At 42.9% G+C, this 12,928-nt stretch overlaps 1 protein-coding gene across 2 annotated transcripts in view; it reads right to left on the bottom strand.

Moving 5' to 3' along the window:
* ATP1B3 (ATPase Na+/K+ transporting subunit beta 3) overlaps window positions 1–12,928 on the bottom strand; it is a 37,848-nt gene that overhangs the window by 19,272 nt on the left and 5,648 nt on the right. Inside the window, exon 1 of one of the 2 annotated variants that reach the window (XM_084751778.1) lies at window positions 10,600–10,803. The exons of the other annotated variant lie outside the window; for it this stretch is intronic. The gene's annotated coding sequence lies outside the window, so the exon portion shown is untranslated. Of the gene's footprint in view, window positions 1–10,599; window positions 10,804–12,928 lie in introns of those variants that run through there. 2 annotated transcript variants of the gene reach the window in all.

The following is a 12,928-nucleotide window of genomic DNA, read 5'->3' as shown; positions in this document are numbered from 1 at the left end:
AATCCCATGAGCCCTCCTCTCACCTTGTCCTTCCAGGAAAGAAGTTGTCACTACTCAGATTCCAGTTCAATGTCAAGAGCTTTAAAAATTCAACACATGGGGGGGGGTGTCTCCCCAAAAGAATCTCATGTCCTCAAAACTAAGATGATTTTAGGTGGGACAGCCTCCCCAGACATACTTACACATTTCTTTAAGGGACAAATTGGGGGGGGGAAAAATCTTTCACTATTCCTGTATTTCAGACACTTTATATATACTAAAGTTGTTGAGTTTTGTGTTTTGTTTTTAACCTTTTTTGAGACAAGGTCTTGATATGCAGCTTTTAAAGGGTGAGTTGATTTGAAGAATAACCAAGAATAAGCTGGATGCAGTGGCACATGCCTATAATCCCAGCACTCAGGGAGGCAGAGGCAGGCAGACTGCCCTGAGTTCAAAGCCAGCCTGGTCTACAAAGCGAATCCAGGACAGCCACGGCTACTCAGAGAAACCCTGTCTCAAAATTTAAAACAAAAAAACTGCAGAAGGAAAAAAATTCTGTATGATATTTTAAAAAACTTTTTTTTAACACTGGTTAGGTAGAAGGGCTCATGCAACATACAAAAGGAAGAGGACAAGAGCAGAAGCAAGCACTGCACTCCAGGGCACAGCTCTTCAGCCAGGCACAAAGCATCTGTGACAGACAGACCACAACACCCAGACTAGACCCACCTCCCCCTATAACTGGGAAACACTTGGGCCTATCTCAAGCCAATGATTTGTTTTGGGAACACCAAAAATAATTAGTATTTTTTCCCTCATCACCTACATCAAAGTTCTAATATCAGAAATGACTATCCTCAAAATTACATATCAGAATATAGTTCAAGTCTTTTACTTATATTGAAATGTTTTTTAAAGTGATGGGGATACTAAGGAAACACTAAGGAATATTCAACTCCACTGAGTTGCGATCTTAACAGCTTTACTCCCATCTTAATGCTTCGTTTGCCTAAGTCCTGCCCTGGCATAGACAGGCAGGGACCCTAAGAGGACCCCCAAAGAAACAAATTCAAAGGGCTTATGGAGCCTTAATAATGAAAATGTGAACATTTATTCACCCGCACCCCAACAAGTGGGTATGCAACTTTCTTCTGATTTTCAAAGAACAAGATCCCAAAACAGATTATGCCCAAAGCTAGATAAACTTTCTAAATTGCAAGCCAGGAACCCTCCAAAGGGAGATAGTCTAAGCAATTCCATGTTAATTTAGAATAGATCCTACCCTTTCCCCAGTTACCAGGAGACAGAGTGAGAGGACAGAAGGAAGAATGTCACCTTCGGGCAGCATCACTTCCCACCACCCACAGTGGTCCTGCTGCAGAAAAAGAAAAAGAAAAAGAAAAGGGGGAGGAGGGAGCGAATCCCATGTGCCACACTGGGAAAATAGCCCACAGCCACCTAAGTGAGGTGTTCAGATCCAGTGCTCACAGGAAATGATAAGCCACTGTAGAGCTGACCACAATCAGTAAATACATACTGATTATACATACTAGTACACACACTGACAAAAACAGCAGGACTGCTGCCAGAGAAGCTTGTTGGCAAATGTGTATGAAACTGAAGGCGTTGTAAGAAAAGTACTTAAAATCATCTCAAAACGTTCTCATATTACATGAAACTTATGAATATTCCAAACAAGACCTACTTTCTAAAGAATCATTACACAAGAAAAATATAAGTGTCAAAACTTCACATAAAGATTAATGGATTAATGAGGCCAGGTGTGGTGGTGCACGCCTTTGATCCCAGCACTTGGGAGGCAGAGGCAGGTAAATCACTGTGAGTTCAAGGCCAGTATGGTCTACAAAGCAAGCTCAGGATAGCCAGGACTACACAGAGAAACCCTGTCTGAAAACACAAAACAAAGAGTTGGATTAATAAAATACATATTCAAATTAGGGCTGGGGATATAGCAGACAGCAGAGTGCTTGCCTAGCATGCACAAAGTCCTGGGCTCCATCCCCAGCACCACATATACTGGGTATGGTAACTCATGCTTGTAATTCAAGGCCACCCTTGGTTACATAGAGTTAAACTAATCTAGAATATATGAAACTCTGACATAAAACATACTCCACCCCACTCTGTACTAGTCAGTGAGTTATTTTTACTGCTTATATGCCAAAACTTACACCTAAAAATTTAAAGCTAACCTTATAAATGCCATCTAAGACTACACAGGGGTCCTGACACTCAATATAACCACCTCCTCTTATTTGGGTAGAAATGAAAACTAAGTTGTAACTTGCTCTTCTTGCCTCAGGACAGACTTGCAGTGGTGGTTCTGTTAAGTCTACAGATAAGCTGAATTCAATGAGAGGTTCTACCTAGAGCATCTAAATGAGTTAATGGGCACCTTGTGGAGCCTTCACTGCAATCTGCTTTGTCTACTTAACACAGCAGCAAACAATGAAAACTATTCTATCACATTACTGATAAACATTCACTGGTTTAAAATCCTTCCAGAGATTTTAAGCCATTATCCAATGGAAGAAACTAGCACTGTTGAATACAGTGGTGCACATCTGTAAAACCAGCACCTGGGAGACTAAGGTAGGATCAATTGCATGTGGACACTAGCCTAGAAGACACAGAAAAATACCCCGTCAAAAGCATAAATCAAACCATCACCACCAACAACAACAAAAAACCCCAAACAAACAAAAGAAGCATGGACTTAGAATAAAAACAAAAAAAAACTGAAGAAATGGTGCTGCAGATATGCAATTAAGACCATTTGTTGCTCTTGTAATAGATCCAGGTTCGAGTCACAACACCTTACACTGGCGGTTCACAGCCATCCTTGACTCCAGTTGTAGGAAATACAATACCTTCTTCTGCCCTTGAAGAGCACCAGGCAAGCTTGTGGTGCACTTGCATGCATGCAAAACAAACATTTAAAAGGAAAAAAAAAATCTGGAGCAGCCAGGCATGGTGACTCACACGAGGAGGGCTGGAGCAAGCTAGTCACAGATGGAGTCCAGCCTGAACTACATAGTGAGTTCTAGGACCCTGCCAGAAAGGAAGAGAAGGGGAAGGGTGAAGCTCACTACTGAGCAGCACTCTCTGTAAAGGCTATGCTTACTGTAAGGGTACCCTCTAACACCTGCTGCTTCTACTCTGGGTACAGCAGTGTGTATGTCCAACTGGAAGCCTGGCCCTCTTCAATGGGCGCTGACTCTCCTCAAGCTTTCCTTTCTTTTTTTTCCTGTCATACTGGGGATTGAGCCCAGGGCCTCATAGAAACTTAACTTCCAGGCTATCCTTTTATTTCTCTTCTTGAGAAGCCCCTCTCTTGTTCCTGATGAAGAGACAGAGTAGCCAGGAGGATGGCTATAAGCATGGGTCTTGTTAGTTCGAACTGGCTTGCCTACTTTTTTACTATATGATCTTGTACTAGTGTCCTGACCTTCTACTCCCAACTCTACATCCCAAAAAGAAGTTAATAGGAGTGTTTATTTTACAGAAAAATCAGAAAGCCAGGGTATTTGTTTTCACAGTCTTATTTACTGTTGTGTGCATGTGCCAAGGCTGAACAACTTCCAGAAGTCAGTCCTCTTCTCCAGCATGCGGGTCTCGGGTTCAAACTCAGGAGATGCCTTTAGCTGCTGAGAGCTGATAAGATAAAAACAAAACTCCTGAGGGAGGAAAAAGGCCAACAACTAGAAACATGCTTGGAATGGAATTGCAATGAGGCTTCACAGCAAAGTTTCAAGTTTAACCTAATCAACTCATCTACTCTCAAAAAAAAAAATGGCTTACTTGAGGCCTAGTTCATGTATTATCTATACAACTAAGAAGCAAGAAAACTGGCCACGGTTTACTCTGTATCATGAAAGAAACAGAAACCAGTCCCTCCTGCCACTCTGGCTCAGCTCTAACTGTAAAATTTAGTCCTGCCACCAAGTGGATACAGGCAGTCAGGTGCTCCACCAGAATGCCTACACAGGAGGAGGCTGGGTCCCTGCTGTCTTGAAGTACTTTGCTCCTCAGCCCTCAGCTTCCATTCCTCACTTAGAAAACCCCAACGGAGCTCAGGAGAGCCGTACTTGGGATTCTGAGTCATAAAGGAAACACACAGGCAATGGTCCAGGAGAGACCCAGTGTTTCTAGCAGGTCCTAGGGTCAGGGAAAGTATCCAGCACATCTGTGCCATGCCCTGGGGGCCATTAGGATACAGCTTAGTTTGTACTGGGGTCTCATCTAGTGAGGCTTTACTGACTCCTAGGCTGTGCAAGGAACTCAGTTTACCTTCCTTCGCTGGAGGACTTGGGTGATCTTTCATGGAACCAGCCTACATTCTGAAGCTAGGGACCTAACTTAATTATCTTCCAGAAAATCCCAGGGTTTTAAAGCTCAGGTCAGAAACCTGGGATACAAAACATACACCACCAGCTTCATCAAAACTTGGAGATACACCACCTGTGGTGCCAGCATCTAGAGGGCTGGACAAGTGCATGGCAGTGGAGGCCTCAAAAATACAAAACCAAACCAAAAGTAGCCCTGGGTACAAACCCTCAGCACATTTTGAGCCTTTCAATTTGATTCATCATATTGTACATGTTCTAGTTATCCACAGGAACCTCACATGGTTCTGTGATCAGAAACTTTTACTTGGTAAATAATCATTATCGTTTTAAATTGCGTAAGGCAGAGGCAGGTATACTTCTTTTTTAAAATTATACAAGCCATACAACGTTTAAAATGTTTAGTATGTCTGAACTTTTCATCGTTTATTCTGACAGTTTCATCTGTGTACACACTGTGCCCTCTCCACCTCCTTCCCCAACTCTCCTCCTCTTTCACTTATTTTACTGTTGTGCATCTGCTGGAGTGCTGAGGTTTTCTGCAAGCTATCAGAATTTAAACAACAACAAAAAGTTAGGGGGAAAACCCTAAAAATGTTACTAGGATATAGTTTACCACTTAAATTCAGATGTATTATGTAGTTTAACCATTTCTATCATGTGCAGATTTACGCAATCTCTACCACAATACATCCTAGAATATTTTCAACGAGATCTATAACCTGCCCCGCCATACTCGTTTCTCTATCCTCTACCCAGCAGGGCCCTGCAATCACTAATCTACTGTATGAATTTTGTATAAATTTACCTATTTTCTAAAAATGTCACATAAACAGAACTGACTTCCTTCGTCTACATCTAAACATGTATGAGCATTTTGCCCTTTTTTTGTGGCTACTGTTCTAGCGTACTGATATATACTTCACTGACCTTTGAACTACCACTACAAACTGTGTTTGAATATTCCTGCATGACGTGCTGGGTATCACTGTTTTCATTTCTCTTAGGTCTCTATCTCTAAGCCAAACTGCTGGGTGCTATGTACTTCTATACTTAGTACTTCTGTACCTAGTAAGGTCTCTGCCCCCACTGTTGGGGATCGAACCAAGCGCTGGTAAGCATTCTGCAGCTGAGCTATACCTTCAGTGCTGTTTAGCATTTTGATTTACTGATTTGCAGTGCTGCACAAAGACCTCAGGGCCCCATGCATGCTGGGTTACATGAAACCCTGACTCAAAAGAAGAGACATAGCAATACAGCTAGGAACCTCCATGACCTTGGGGTTCTTCTTGCTTTATGTATATAGATAGATATAGATATATACATAACCCCACAATCATGAGTGAAGATTTTAATGTACCTTTGCCATATGTCCAGAATTGAGTGATAACTAGGACAGCAAGTAGGTTTCAAACACAGCCAAGTTGCTTAAGACACGCAGAACTTTGTAGTAATCAGAAAACACACTCTTCAAACCTAAAAGCATCGGTCCATAAATTAACCATGAATTAAATGAGAAAGTGGGCTAGAGTGTAGCTCAGTGGTAAAACTGCTCAGCAGCTGTGAGGCCATGGTTCAATATCTGGCATCTCTTAGACCCCAAGAAAAGTACTTGTAAAGACTCTAATTATAAAACAAAGTAGAAAAGCCAGGCGAAGTGGCGCACACCTGTGATCCCAGCAGCAGGCGGATTGCTGTGAGTTTGAGGAGGCCAGTCTAGTCTATAAAGCAAGTCCAGGACAGCCAAGGCTATACAGAGAAACCCTGTCTAGAGAAAAAACAAAACAAAACAGGAACAAAGCAGGTGCTGGGCATGGTGGCACGTGCCTTTAATCTCTCACCACTAAGGAGTCAGGCAGGGGCTAAGGGATCTCTGTGAGTCTGAGGCCAACCTTGTCTACAAAGCAAGTCCAGGACAGCCAGGGGCTATTATACAGAGAAACCCTGTCTGGACAACAACAACAACAAAACAAAAACAAGAAAACCTTTAATCTAAATTGAATTACACACTGTCAATAAAAGTTTAGAAAAGTTTCTTGAAATAACCATTGGGCTAAAAGTACATTTTATTAAAAAAAAAAAAAAACTGGCCTGTGGACATAGCTCAACAGTAAAGCATTTGCTTAGTGTGGCCCTAGGTTCAATGCCAGTTATCATTAAACAGAACAAAAAGGGCTGGTATGCCAGGCCAGCAGGCAAAAGGCACCCACCACCAAGCCTGACCACCGAGGGTCAGGTCCCTAAAACCTGTATGGTGGAGGATGAGAGTCCACTCTTCTCTCCTCCACATGCATATTACAATAATGCGCACCTTCCCTCCAAGTAAATGCACGTGATAAAAATAAGGCAAACACTGTAAAATACTGAAATAATAGAAAATAAAAATGATGTAGTCCGATCACAAACCAAAGTAAAATCTATAGAACTCTCTTCACTAGAGCTGGTTCGGCATGTACTACTCTTCCAGAAGACCCAGGATGAATGCTAGAACCCACAACAATCGGTCACAAGCACAGCTCCAGCTCCAAGATGTGGACTGTAAGCTTTGTCCCAGGTGAAAGCAGTCTTGGCGGGCTTTGCCCTTGGACACACCACGGTTAGACTGAATGGAGCCATCCTGGGTCTGAAATTCAGGAAGTGGACAGGGGACTCCAGCCGGGCTATTGTGTTTCTTCTACTCAAACATCGATGGGGGCAGGGATCCTGACCCAGACCGGCCATTGCACGGTGGAGAGAGACAGAGAAGACTACATCTTTTGGAACAGGATCGCACGTGGATTTGGGGAGACACCAGCTTACAAGCCAGTCCCGCGTACAGACCAGAGACACCTGGGGATCTGTCCCGATACCGGAAGGTTTATTCTTGTTTCCCTTTAACCCCTTTTTCCTTCTTGTATAGGATTGTTAGATTGTATATTAAAGTCTAATTGTTAAGAAACAGAGCCAACACCAGGAGTGCCTGACACCTGTGATCTGTGCTGGCACCTGCACTCATGCATATTCCTACCACACACACAGTAGAAGTGATTAAAAATAAAAGAAAATATATTGACTAAAAAAGTAAGATGAGCAAATGTTAAGTTTTTAGTTAGTTGAGTAAAGTGGATTGGGGATGTAGCTGAATCTGTAGAGTGCCTGTCTAGCACACATGAAGCCCAGGGCTCGATTCCTAGCACAGGATGAAACCAGGTGTAGTGACAGAGACCTGCAATGCGGCACTCTGCAATGAAGGCAGGAGGATGATAAATTTCTGTTCCAGACAGCCTGGACTACAAGACCATGCTTAGGCTAATTAAAATAAACATCATTAGTTAAGACAATGTACAGGGCTGGAGAAATGGCTCAGAGGTTAAGAGCACTGACTGCTCTTCTAAAGATCCTGAGTTCAATTCCCAGCAACCACAAGGTGGCTCACAGCCATCTATAATAAGACCGGGTACCCTCTTCTGGCATGTAAGCAGAGTACTGTTTAAAAAAAAAAAAAAAGACAAAAGAAACATAGGAGTCAAGTCTGGAATATACATGAAACCCTGTCTTAAAAACACCCAAAAGAGAAACTAGGGAGGAAGAGCGGCACCCACACTGTAGCTCCAATGCCACCCTCTGGTCTCTTTGGGCACCAGGAACACATATGGTGCATACGAATACATTCAGGTGCGCCTAACAGCTAGCCCATGATATCACTTAGTAGGCAGAGACCAACAAATTGAGTTTGGGGACGGCCTGGTCTGCACAGCCAGTTCCTGACCAGCCAGGGCTATATAGTGAGACCACCGTCTGAAAACCACAGTGGAAATACAGTTCAGTAGTACAGCACTTAGCTAGAATGCACAAAGCTCTTTAATTTTTTAAAATTTAATTGCCAATAATGAACACACACAATATAAACTGAAAAAAAGAATTCAAATATTTAAAAAGAATAAAGAAAAGCAAAAATAGCTAAAAATAACAACAAAACAGTTGTGAGGAGGCAGCTCAATCAGTATGGTGTTCAAGCCTCCAACATGCATGTAAAAGGCTAGGTATTGATGAGCCTGCCTATAATCCCAGCATTGGAGGCAGAGACAGGCAGACCCCACCCTCACCCCCAGAGCTCACTGGCCAGCAGGCCCGCCAGCCCACCTAGCCAAAACATGGACATCTAGTTCTTCAAAGACTCCATCTCAAGGCAGAAGGGGCAGAGTAACAAAGGAAGACGCCGAACACTGCTCTAACTTCCAAACGCACTCACAGGAGAGCACACTCTCGGGCTTACATGCATACAGCACACCCGTAAAAGCTGCTGCAGGAGCCGCAGGGGTCTGAATTCCCAGCTTTGTGGATGTTGAGCCAGGCAGAAACCTGGGGCTCACTGGCTGGCCACCATCTACTTGTTGGCCTCCAGGTCAGTGAGAGACTGGCTTACAAGAAACAAGGTGGAGACTAGCAAGATGGTTCGGTGTGTAAAATGCTTGCTAAGCAAGTCTTACAACCTGAGTGCAATTCTCAGAACCAACTCAACAAAGGCATCCTCGAAACTTCACCAGCAGAACACAAATACTAAATAAAATTAAGGGGAAAAAATCCACAAACCTTTACATTACAGAATTTTAAACAATTACTCAAAGGAATTAAACAAATCTATATATATTGGCATGAAACACAGTTAAGACATAGTAAATAAAAAACAAACCAACAACAAAGCCCAAACTACCTCTTCATATAAAAATAGAAAATAAAGGGTTGATGGAAAAAACAAAATTTCTTTAGAAAACAGGCTGGTGATGACATTTCAATCAGCATTATTTACAAATGCACAGGCAAGATGAATGAAATTTAACAGTGAATACCCAGAAACCCACTCAGAGTCTACATATATATTTTTCCTTCCTGTGTCTGGATTCTGAATGCAGGTCAAATAGCAGGTATCAACGCCCTTTATCCCCCCAAAACAGCTCAGCATCCTACAAGCTAAAGTTGAGGGCAAAGTTTACATTCTAAAAAATACGTAAGCCTCCAACTGATAATTACACTTGTTCATCTATATGATCCCAACTCCTACGAAGACATAGCCTTCCCAGTGGATGTCTACACCCACAGCTCTAGACGCAGCCACCCTTCCAGACATTTTTACAACATACAAATGAAAGCATCTAGTATGTACTTTCTTCAGTGAAGCTTTCTTTCCCATCAAATTGTAGACAGGGTTTCTCTGCACAGCCCTGGCTGTCCTGGAACTCCGTATGCTGACCATGCATGCTCATCTTGAGTATGGCCTTGAGAGACCTGCCTAACTCTGCCTCCAGTCTGCCGGGATTAAAGGCATTCATGATTTTTGTTTTGTTTTGTTTTTTAATCCTAGGTCTCATGGTGTAGCTTTGGCTGGCCGGGATGTCCCTATGCATACCAGGGTAGCCTCAAACTGCCAACTCCTGGGATCAAAGGCATACGCCACTACACTGAAGCATCACCCCAGTTTTCTATGCCCTTGAACACATTTCTTACAGTTGAGTCATATTCCACTGTGCAGACATATCAGTTTGTTTGTCTATTCTCCTACTGATGGACACCTGGGCGGTTTCCAGTTTAGAGCTATTATGAATAGAACTCCCATGCACATTCTTGTACAGTGTTTCTGTGGACATGTTTTCCTTTTTCTTGGGTAAACACAAAGGAGAACTGCTGTTATAAGAACCTGCCAGACTTCTACCCAAAATAGATACTTCATGTTATCACATGTCTAAAAGTACTAGCACAGCTAATAGTTGCCCAGAGAAGCTGATTTGAGCAATGGGTCTACTGACTATAGACAACTGTGTCTGTAAAACTACAAACAAGTTTGCTATTTCTGTTACATGAGAGTAGGAAACCGAGTCTACATGCCATTCAGACCAATTCACAATTTCTTTTTCTCCCCTTTCTTGCCTTCAATGGTTGAGACACAGTCCCATGCAGCTCCGGATGGCCTCAAACTCTGCAGTGTTGCAAAGGATGGCCTTGACCTTCTGATTCTCCTGCTTCCGTCTCCCAACTGCTAGCATTACAGGTGTACACTACTGAGCCTGGTCCACTGCAGTATCTCCTGAGTCAGTCTACAATGAGTACTGACTTTAATACTGACGGGCAGGCTAGCCCACACAAACTGTCACCCATTTGAAGTAGCAGTTAAATTACAACAGGCACTGTATAGCCACAGAACCTAAAATCCTTCAATATTTGCTGCTTTCTAGCTGAAGCACTTAGGCAGGCTATCGCGGTATTTGAAATTACATACCCTTTCTCCTTTTGGGAAACTAAGGCCAAGAGGTTTTTCAAAGAGAAGCCTGAGCTTAAATACAGGTGTGGAACTGGAATTTAGGTCTGTATTCTGTCCTGGTTTGGTTGATCTTCTCAGTGAACTTTCTCAGACACTAGGTAAAATACATGTGCACGGGCTCACCTTCATTATGATGCTGTAAAAGTCACAATCACTGTGGAGTTTGGAGCTCACAGTAATCTGAATTACGCCTTCTAGTACAATGAACTCCACAAGACTGTCAGGACAGAGCTAAAGCGTATAGCTCAGTACTCTCAACTTTACTTCAAAAACTAAATGAAACTTTGTTCATTAAAAAAAAAGTATGTGCTGACTGTACACTAGCTGCTATAAGGATATAAATGCAGGTATGAAACCTGCATTATGGCCAGGTGTGGTGGCGCACGCCTTTAATCCCAGCACTCGGGAGGCAGAGGCAGGTGGATCTCTGTGAGTTCGAGGCCAGCCTGGTCTACAAAGTGAGTCCAGGACAGCCAAGGCTACAGAGAGAAACTCTGTCTCGAACAAAACAAAAAAACTGCATTATGGAATACACACACAAGATTAAGATATTATTAGAAATAAATGGCATTATTTTCACTTATCAGAGTATATCAAAAGGCTTGTGGCAGATCTGACATGAAGAGTAAGTGTTACAAATAGGGGAGAATTAATATGCAGAGACTGAACGGCGTGAGGAAAGGAATAAGCTGGCCATTCCAGACCAGGGTCACCATACACATCAAGGTGGCTACTACACGGGGTGTGTGATGCGAAGGGATAAGATGGAAAAGACGGGATATAAGGCTTAGCTCCAACACAGGAGTCTGGAATGCCATGGTGACAAGAACTTCCTGGTGGTGATAGCACAATCCATGATGGTAGCACAAATGAGGCTGCAGCTTGGAAATAATCTGGCAGTAGTAAGGCCACACTGACTTAGATCACAATGATTGCAGGTGAATGCTTGGATCTTTCTGGACATGCATCACAGCTGCCTTCGCTGCTGGGTTTTGGTTGTTTCCCTCACTCCCTAAGCACTGAACACTAACCCAGGGATAGTAGTAAAAATACTAAGCATTTTACCACTGGGCCATAATCCCTAATGCTTTAAAGAGCAGCAGAAGTCATCATCTACTTGAACTAGAATTACTTGAAAAATTATAAACTGGGAGTACAGAGTTTGCATAACTCCTCAAAAATGAGGACAGGGGGAAACATTAAGAGCTAGTGATACATCAGCTCCACTGATGACTAACCTTAAAAAGTTTACGTACGTACGTAGAAGGCTCTTAAGCTAGAAAAGGCACTCACCTATTAAACAAAGAAAGCCCCATTAAATGTCAGATTCAATAACCTGGGGTAGAGACTTATGAAAGTCAGCAGCAGCTGAGAAGGAGGCAGGAGACCTTGACAATAACCCTTGTATCAGATACACAGCCCCACAGAAGTCACAAACTTAGCTTGGCTTCCCTTCAGAAGTGGAGACTTGTGTCTACAGTCCTAGCATTTGGGAGGTAAAGGCAGAGAAAGGTTTGAGAATAGCTTGAGCTAATCTACATAAGATCTTGCCTCAAAAACAAGTGAAATCATCTCCTCAGGGTCCCCTTACCCTAGTGATAGCGAGGGCTCTTAGGGCTCAGCCACTGAGCTATAACCTCAGCTCTAAGGTTTTTGTTTTTTAACACAGAAGTTCTATGAAAACCCATCAGTACTGTAGAAATAAGAGAGAAAAATGTCCAAATATTGGCAGCACAATTTTACTGTGGGGTAGCAAAACATTCAACATTGAGGATACTAGGTTGCCCACCATCTGTAACTCTAGCTCCAGGGGATCCAGCTTTCAGCCTCTGCACCCACAGGCGTGCACACACATACACATATTCTCCCCGTCTCTAATAAATCTTTATAGAGGGTCAACAAAGTATCTCAGAGGGAACGATGCCTGCCACCAAGCTTGACAAACTTAGTCCAATCCCCAGAAACCGCATGGTGGAAGGAAAGAAATGACTCACAAGTTGTTCTCTGACCTCCACGGATCCACAGTGGTGCACGATGCTGAATGTGTGCACAGGCATGCACCCACCACCCACACCCACTCAGGTAACAAGTGTTAAAAACAAAACAAAACAAAACAAACAAACAAACAAAAAAACAGGGCTGGAGAGATGGCTCAGAGGTTAAGAGCACTGACTGCTCTTGCAAAGGTCCTGAGTTCAATTCCCAGAAACCACATGGTGGCTCACAACCATCTATAATGTGATCTGATGCCCTCTTCTGGCCTGCAGGTGTACATGCAGATACAAGA

Source organism: Acomys minous, assembly GCF_964271855.1.
Source record: "Acomys minous genome assembly, chromosome: 13".
In the NCBI taxonomy this organism is placed as follows: domain Eukaryota; kingdom Metazoa; phylum Chordata; class Mammalia; order Rodentia; family Muridae; genus Acomys; species Acomys minous.
The sequence above is the reverse complement of the archived record's forward strand: the minus strand, read 5'-3'. Positions and strand labels throughout refer to the sequence as shown.